Genomic DNA, 8,617 nt, shown 5'->3' with positions numbered 1-8,617 from the left:
CAAATTAAATTGTTTTTATTACTATCAAATTGTTTTTATTAGATTACAATCAAATTAATCAGTAAAAGAGAACTGTTATAATTTCATACCAAATTAGAAGTCATATGAGGAATTGAAGGTATTGATTAAGAAAGCTGAGACCAAATATTTGCACTCTAATGAAAAAAGAGGAATTCGAACAAATTTGATATGTGAGCATTTCCGAGCAAACGGAAGTTCTAAAAAGTTTCAAAAAACGATTTATCAATCAAGTGATTTTTTTTATATAGACAACAAAACAGACGTGCACCAAGAACTAGAAAAACTATCATAAATTGACAGCTCACTTATGTCCCAACTGACTCAGCTATCACCTTATAATAGGTTTCATCATTCTACTACCAACAGGCTTTGGAGCCAGAGCAGCTGTAAGTCCGGCCTTTGTGTCATCCTTGCCAGTGAGAACAAAGCAGGCTTCCCAACAAAAGAGTGAAATGAAAACAGAGAAAACAAAACAAAAAAAACGAAACTACTTTCAATTTAATACCACCCCTGAAAGTACATGTAGAGGTAAGAAGTTTAGCAATTTAGTTAAATTTGTGGCACAGAATATGGCCACTATTAAGTTTATTCCGATTCCTTCTCTCTCCAAGAAGTTCATGGAAAATCACATAATAATACATCAAGTTTTGACAATAAGGTCAAGGCTTACTTTTAATTCCCAATTTTTTAAAAGATTCTATTGGAGAAAAGTAATGAAATCAGTACAACAGGTGAGAGAAAATAACGGGGAAAATGGACTTCAACATTCCTGAAAAAAATATGATAGTATGTCTCACCTGTCTCAGTTGATATGGATCATTGTTTGGCAAGGTAAAGCACATAGGGGATGTAAAGTTGGGCCCCACTGGAAGGACACAAAATGAGACCTAAACTCATCTCATTATAAAAACAAAGCATCTTTAGCTTGTGTGCTACTGCCACATTTTCATCTTATCTTATGACTCCAGACCACATGGCCAAGACTGCTTCCACTATGACAACACATTGTGTCCAGCCCTTTGTTAAAATATAGTATGCGTATGGATCTGGATCCAGATCCATACGCACGTTATATCAAAACACGCATGCCTCATAATGTTTCATTAATGGCAATATTGTAATATCATATTCCTCATGTTTATATTAATGAATTAGGGCTTGGAGGTCGAGTATTCTGCTGCCGCCCCAGCCTTTGGCTTCTCTCTGTTTTTCTTTCTGTCTCCTGTGCAGGTGATGCATGAAGAAACCCATCTCACTCACATTCTTTCATGGTATCAGAGCTGTAGCTGTGGAACTCTACCAGCCACCCATTCAACGAGATCCTGTTCTTAGGCTGCGTGAAGACTCCTTCAGCCGTGAAGACATCCTGTTCTTTCTTCTTCAACTTTTCGGCTGCGTCTCTTCCCTCTTTCTTAAGACTCGTGAAGACTCCTGTTCTTCCTTCTTCAACATCGTCTTCTTCAACATCCTTCAGCCGTGAGGTCATCTCCTTCTTCTTCCTCTTCAATATCACCATCTGATTGTATCTCCTCCCTTCCTTTATCCCCAACTGATGTTGGCATCGATTTCTTCTAAAATCTTCAATTGCACTTAACGTGCGTTAATTTTTTCCCAACTGCACTTAACGTGCGTTAATATTTTTCCCAACGTCATCATTCTTTTATCCCCAACTGCACTTAACGTGCGTTAATATTTTCCCAAGTCTTGATGTTTTCCAAAAATTTTTAATCAGCAGTGAAATCAGAGTTTTCTGTACAACGCCTATAGGCAGACTGTAACAGATTACATTCTCGTTAAAAAAAAAAAAAAGGTGACTTCTGTAGACTGTAACAGATTACATATTCTTACTGCAGCACTGCTGATTGATTAAGTGATCTCAACTTAGTTTGCTTTCTTCAATTTTTTTTTTCGCCTATTCATTGTTGCCATGAATATGGATTCATACTCGTCATCGGGTCCCTCTGCAAGTTTTTTAAATCAGCTTGTCACAGAAAAACTTACTCATTCCAATTTCTTAACATGGAAGAGACAAATACTTCCGTTTATCCGAAGTCAGGATTTCGATGAACATCTGGATGGCTCCATTCCTGTACCACCACGGCTTATTTTGCAGGAAACCAAGGATGAAAGGGGTGATGCAGTTACCAAATCTATTAAGAATCCGGAATATACCACTTGGAGAAAACGGGATCAATCTTTGGTTGCGTATATTACGTCAACACTCTCTCAAGAAGTGTTGGCTACTCTTTCAGATGATTGCACTGCGTCAGATTTATGGAGTAAGCTCTCTCAGACATACTCTCAGATATCAGAAGCCCGAGTTATGTATTTAAAGAATGAGTTTCAAAGTTTAAAGAAAGGCTCCATGACAGTTATGGAATACATAGGCCGCTTGAAGAGTATTACTGACCAATTGGCTGTTATTGGGAGTGTTATTTCAGATAAAGACAAAGTACAACAACTCCTTAATGGGTTGGGCCCTGATTTTGACATGTTTACCACAGCTTTGACATGTCTTCCTCACTTGCCCAATTTTGACGATCTTCAAGCAAAACTTCTCCAACATGAGATGATTATGAAACAAAGGGCAGAAGGAAATGAATCAGCTCGTTCTCATTCAGTTTTGGCTATGAGGACTTCTGTAGGTTTTGGACGAGGGAATGCAGGGCATCAAGGGGGCAGAGGCCGAGGTCGCTTTGGACAGGGAGGACGTGGTATCTTACCCACCCCTAATATTTCGGGTGTCTCTAATATAGGGAATCAGAGGAGAGTGCCCACTTGTTTCTTATGTAACAAAAGAGGACATGTGAAAGCTGATTGTTGGTTTAACCCGCAGAACAGAGGAACAATAAACAAAATTGAAAATAAAACTTCTACTGTGGACATGAAAGCGCCATCTACAGATGTGCAACAACTTTTGTTATCAGCATTGTCACAGATGACGATCAAGCAAAATGAGCAAGGCGAGTGGTACGTTGATTCTGGTGCTGCCACTCATGTCACGGGTAATGCAGGTAAGTTATCTCACTTATTGCCTTATTTTGAAAAAGGTAGTATAGTTACGGGAGATGAAACCTCTCACTCCATTACTCATACTGGCAGTGCACATATTCCTATGTCAAAGTCCTCACTTCATTTGTCTGATGTCCTCCTTGCCCCTAATATTAAAAAGAACATTGTCTCTGTGGCTAAACTTGTTGATGATATGAATTCTTCCGTCGAATTTACTCCCTCTTCTGTTTATGTTAAGGATCTACGAATGAAGGAGACGTTCGCTAAGGGGGAGCGTCAAGGGAACATGTACGTCTTCAAGGAGATTCCCTCAGTGTCTTCGTCTTCAGTCCCAGTTCTCCAGTTGAAGTCGTCCAAGCATTCTTCAGTGTCTTCGCTTTCAGAGCCTTTGTTTTTCCCTTCATTGAAAGTTTTTAATTCATCATATCATTGTAATAAGCCAGACATTTGGCACAGTCGCTTGGGACATTGTAGTCGGGGTTTTGTTGAAAATCTTGTATCTGATGGTCTTCTTCCAGAGTCTAGTTTATCTTCATTTTTAGAAAGTAATAAATGTTCCTCATGTGAACTCTGCAAAAGTCATGTTCTTCCGTTTCATATCATTAATAAAAGAGCTTCAAGGCCTTTTGAGATTATTTGTTCCGATGTTTGGGGACCTGCACCTATTCCTTCTCTTTCTGGCAGTCGTTACTATGTTATTTTTGTTGATTCTTATTCCCGTTATACTTGGATATACTTCTTGAAACATAAGAATGAAGTTTTCCAAATATTTCGGGAATTTCATTCGATGGTCAAAACCAAGTTTTCTTGTGATATTGTGCATTTACAATGTGATGGTGGAGGAGAATATTCATCGAACGAGTTTATTGCCTTTCTTCGGGATAAAGGAATAAGTCGACAGGTTTCTTGCCCTCATACCCCTCAACAAAATGGGGTTGCGGAGAGGAAACACAGGCATATTGTCGAGAGTGCGATGAGCATGTTACATGATAGCAATGCACCCGTTAGTCTCTGGACAGAAGTTTTTCACACATCTGTTTATGTCATAAATTGTCTTCCTATGGCACTTCTGGATCGGAAATCTCCCTATTATACTTTATTTGGGCAACATCCCTCTTATGATGAGCTGCGTGTTTTTGGTTGTGTATGTTACGTACATATTGATTCATCACTGCGAAATAAGTTTCAGGACAAGGCCGTTAAGTGCAGATTTGTTGGGTATGCGGATGAATACAAAGGCTATCGATGTTATGATCCTACTACAAAACGTATTAGGACCTCCAGGAATGTTGTTTTTGATGAACAAAATTTTCAGATCAATGACCCCGATGAGTTGCCATCTCGAGAATTAGAGGTACATGATCCATGGATGAGCGCAGATCTTGTTGCTAATACAGGAGAATCATGTCAGGCGAATTGTCCTTCCTTCGGCTTGAGTAGAGAGTTGGATGACTCACAGATGCATGTTGAACCATCTTCAGTTGAGCCACCTCCAGTAGAACGTTTTTCTGGACAGATATACACGAGGAGGGACAAAAATACAGGACCAAGGAATGTGGAAAGCATCGAAAATGATCCGGCTCAAAGGTTATCACGCATTAGGCATCCTATTCAACGATGGGTGAGTTATGAGACTTTTTCCCTTGACTTCCAGTTGTTTATGTCTCAACTCACAAAACAAGAGGAACCCACCTGTTTTAATCAAGCCCTTCAATCTCGTCATTGGACTGAAGCTATGAATGAAGAAATGGAAGCACTTCATGAGTGCCAGACTTGGGAAATAGTACCTCGACCGGAAGGAAAGAATGTTGTTGGCTCAAAATGGGTTTATAAAACAAAGTATAAACCCGAAGGTAGTATTGATTGATATAAGGCGCGACTTGTTGCTCGAGGGTTCACACAACAATATGGTGAAGATTACGATGAGACTTTTAGTCCGGTAGTCAAAATGGGTACAATTCGTGTCATCATATCCCTAGCAGTTGATCGAGGATGGAGGCTTAGCCAGATGGATGTTAAAAATGCATTCTTGCATGGAACTTTAAAGGAGGAAGTATATATGGAGCAACCACCTGGATATGCTGAGAAAGACCCTACTGCCTGGGTGTGCAAACTAAGGAAATCTCTGTATGGGTTGAAACAGGCGTCTCGTTCTTGGTTTGAAAGTTTCTCTATGCAAATCCAAGGCTATGGTTTTAGAAGATGCTCTCTGGATCACTCGCTCTTTATTTATCAAAAGACAGACATCGTTATACTTCTTCTTATATATGTTGATGACATTGTGATCACTGGGAGTTCAGATAACCATGTGCAAGACGTGAAGCGATTTTTAATGAAAACTTTCAAGATGAAAGATTTAGGGGAGTTGAGGTACTTCCTTGGTGTGGAAGTTGACAGACAACAGGACACATTGACACTCATGCAACAAAAATACACTCTTGATCTTCTAGAAAGAGCCGGGATGACGAATTGCAAACCAGTCAGTACTCCCAGTATATTACATCAAAGGCTGAGCTCTGAAAATGGCCATCTTTGTGTCAACCCTACAACGTATAGAAGTCTCGTGGGGATGCTGCAGTATTTAACCTTTACCAGACCCGATATAGTTTATGCTGTTAATCGGGTATCCCAGTTTATGCATGCTCTAACGGAAGGTCATATGGAAGCTGTGAAGCGTATTCTACGCTATTTAAAAGGAACTATAGGAGACGGACTTGTTTATCGCAAGAACAATAACCTATATAAAGGGCATGAACTCATCACTTATACAGACGCAGATTGGGCAGGAGATCCAGATGAGAGACGGTCTGTATCTGGATATTGTGTATATATTGGACACAATTTAGTGTCCTGGAGCAGCAGAAAACAAAAGGCAGTGGCACGATCAAGTACAGAGGCTGAATACAGGTCGATGGTTGCAGGCACGGCAGAAGCTACATGGATTAGACACTTATTGAGTGACCTTGGGGAGACACTTATTCGATCATTTCTTCTATGTGATAATCAAAGCGCAATAAACATTGCGTGTAATCCTATTCAACATAGCAGAACGAAGCATATTGAGATTGATCAACATTTTATACGGCAGAAAGTCGAGATGAAGGAGATAGAACTACGTCATGTTCGAACAGAAGATCAAGTGGCAGACTTGTTTACCAAAGGGTTAACAGGACGACAATTTTGGCTATTGAAGAGCAAGTTGTACATGCTTCAAAACCACGTACAACTTGAGGGAGGGTGTTAAAATATAGTATGCGTATGGATCTGGATCCAGATCCATACGCACGTTATATCAAAACACGCATGCCTCATAATGTTTCATTAATGGCAATATTGTAATATCATATTCCTCATGTTTATATTAATGAATTAGGGCTTGGAGGTCGAGTATTCTGCTGCCGCCCCAGCCTTTGGCTTCTCTCTGTTTTTCTTTCTGTCTCCTGTGCAGGTGATGCATGAAGAAACCCATCTCACTCACATTCTTTCATTGTCATAGTGCAAAGCAACATGGGACTCATGGTCTTGGCCTTGCAGTGCTCAAATTATAGCAGATATGCCAAACCTTATATTCAACTAAGGACAGTCAGGAAAGCTGTTTAATCAACATTTTCCAAACACTAGTGCAAAGCAACATGGGACTCATGGTCTTGGCTTTGCAGTTTGGAGTCGTAATGTGTGCTGAAACAGCAGATATGCCAAACCTTATATTCAACTAAGGACAATCAGAAAAGCCATTTAATCAACATTTTCAAGTGCAACATTTTCCAAATACTAGGGCAAAGCAACATAGGACTCATGGTCTTGGCCTTGCAGTCTGGAGTCATAATACAACAACAAACAACAACAACTACGCCTTCATCCCAAAACAATTGGGGTCAGCGATATGAACCAAAAAAGAAATTCATTTTGGGTCTTCCACATGAATCCTTTTCCTCCAATCATTTCTATCCAACGCCATGTCCTCGGTGAGGTTCAAAGCATTCATATCCTTTCCTATCATCTCCATCCAAGTCTTCCTAGGCCTACCCCGACCTCTTTTAACTAATATATTTTCTCATTTCTCCAACCTTCTAACTGGAGCATCATTAGGCCTTCGCCGAATATGTCCAAACCACCGTAAACGATTCTCTCGCATCTTATTTTCAATGGGTGCAACACCTACCTTCTTACGTATCTCTTCGTTCCGAATCTTATCTTTTATTGTATTTCCACACATCCATCTAAGCATCCGCATCTCAGCTACACTCATTTTTTGAATATGATGTCTCTTGGCAGCCCAACATTCCGTACCATATAGTAAAGCGGGTCTAATAGTCGTCCTATAAAACTTTCCCTTCAACCGCAATGGCATTCTACGATCGCACAGCACTCCAGTAGCACTTTTCCATTTCATCCACCCAACCTTTATCCTATGATTTACATCTCCATCAATTTCTCCATACTTTTGAATGATGGATCCCAAATATTTGAAATAATCATTCACCGGTATATCTTGCTCACCAAGCTTCACTACACTCCCATCACTACTTCGTTGCTTACTAAACCGACATTCCATATATTCAGTCTTACTCTTACTCAACTTAAAACCTCTAGCTTCCAATGTCTGTCTCCATAATTCTAACTTAGCATTAACCCCAGCTCTAGACTCATCAATCAAAACAATATCATCAGCAAACAACATACACCACGGTACATTTTCTTGAATTGATCTCGTAAGCTCATCCATCACTATCGCAAATAGGAAAGGGCTTAAAGCAGATCCTTGATGTAACCCAACCGTTATCGGAAAATTGGTTGTCACCCCTCCACAAGTGCGGACATTGGTTACTACTCCTTCATACATATCTTTAATTATACTAATGTACTTGAGAGAAACACCTTTCTTCATCATTGTCCACCAGAGAACGTCCCTAGGTACTCTATCGTATGCCTTCTCTAAATCAATAAAAACCATATGCAAATCTTTGTTCCTCTCTCTATATATTTCAATAAGTTGTCTAAGAAGATGTATAGCTTCCATAGTTGATCTTCCAGGCATAAAACCAAATTGATTCTCCGATATCATGACAACCTTCCTCAACCTAGACTCAATCACCCTCTCCCAAAGTTTCATAGTATGACTCATGAGTTTTATACCACGATAGTTTGTGCAATCTTGTATATCACCCTTATTCTTATATAAAGGCACCAAAGTACTCTTCCTCCACTCATTAGGCATCTTATTTGTTCGCCAAATCAAGTTAAAAAGATTTGTCAACCATTCTAAACCTTTCTCTCCCAAGCATTTCCAAGCCTCGATAGGTATACCATCTGGGCCAACTGCCCTTCTTGATTTCATTTTCTTCAAAGCCTCTGCAATTTCTTTCTTTTGAATCTTGCGCATGAAGTCACGATTTATCTCATGAAAAGGAATGGAGAAGTCTCCAAGATCTTGAGCATGACTATCATTAAATAGCTTATCAAAATAATCTTTCCATCTCTCCTTAATCTCCTCATCTTTGACTAAAACCCTTTGCGTTTCATCTTTGATACATCTAACCATACCCAAATCCTTCGATTTCCTATCTCTCATCTTTGCAAGCCT

The 8,617-nt window shown here is 39.7% G+C and overlaps 1 non-coding gene across 1 annotated transcript; it reads right to left on the bottom strand.

Moving 5' to 3' along the window:
* Nucleotides 1-337: 337 nt before the first annotated feature.
* LOC149822559 (small nucleolar RNA snoR113) lies at nt 338-437 on the bottom strand. The gene has a single exon (XR_016426265.1). It is a non-coding gene; the product is annotated as a small nucleolar RNA snoR113 (small nucleolar RNA).
* Nucleotides 438-8,617: the final 8,180 nt, after the last annotated feature.

This window comes from Nuphar pumila, chromosome 11 (genome assembly GCF_984573655.1).
Source record: "Nuphar pumila chromosome 11, dmNupPumi1.hap1.1, whole genome shotgun sequence".
Lineage (NCBI taxonomy): Eukaryota > Viridiplantae > Streptophyta > Magnoliopsida > Nymphaeales > Nymphaeaceae > Nuphar > Nuphar pumila.
Note: the sequence above shows the minus strand (reverse complement) of the source record. Positions and strands in the feature narration are given on the sequence as shown.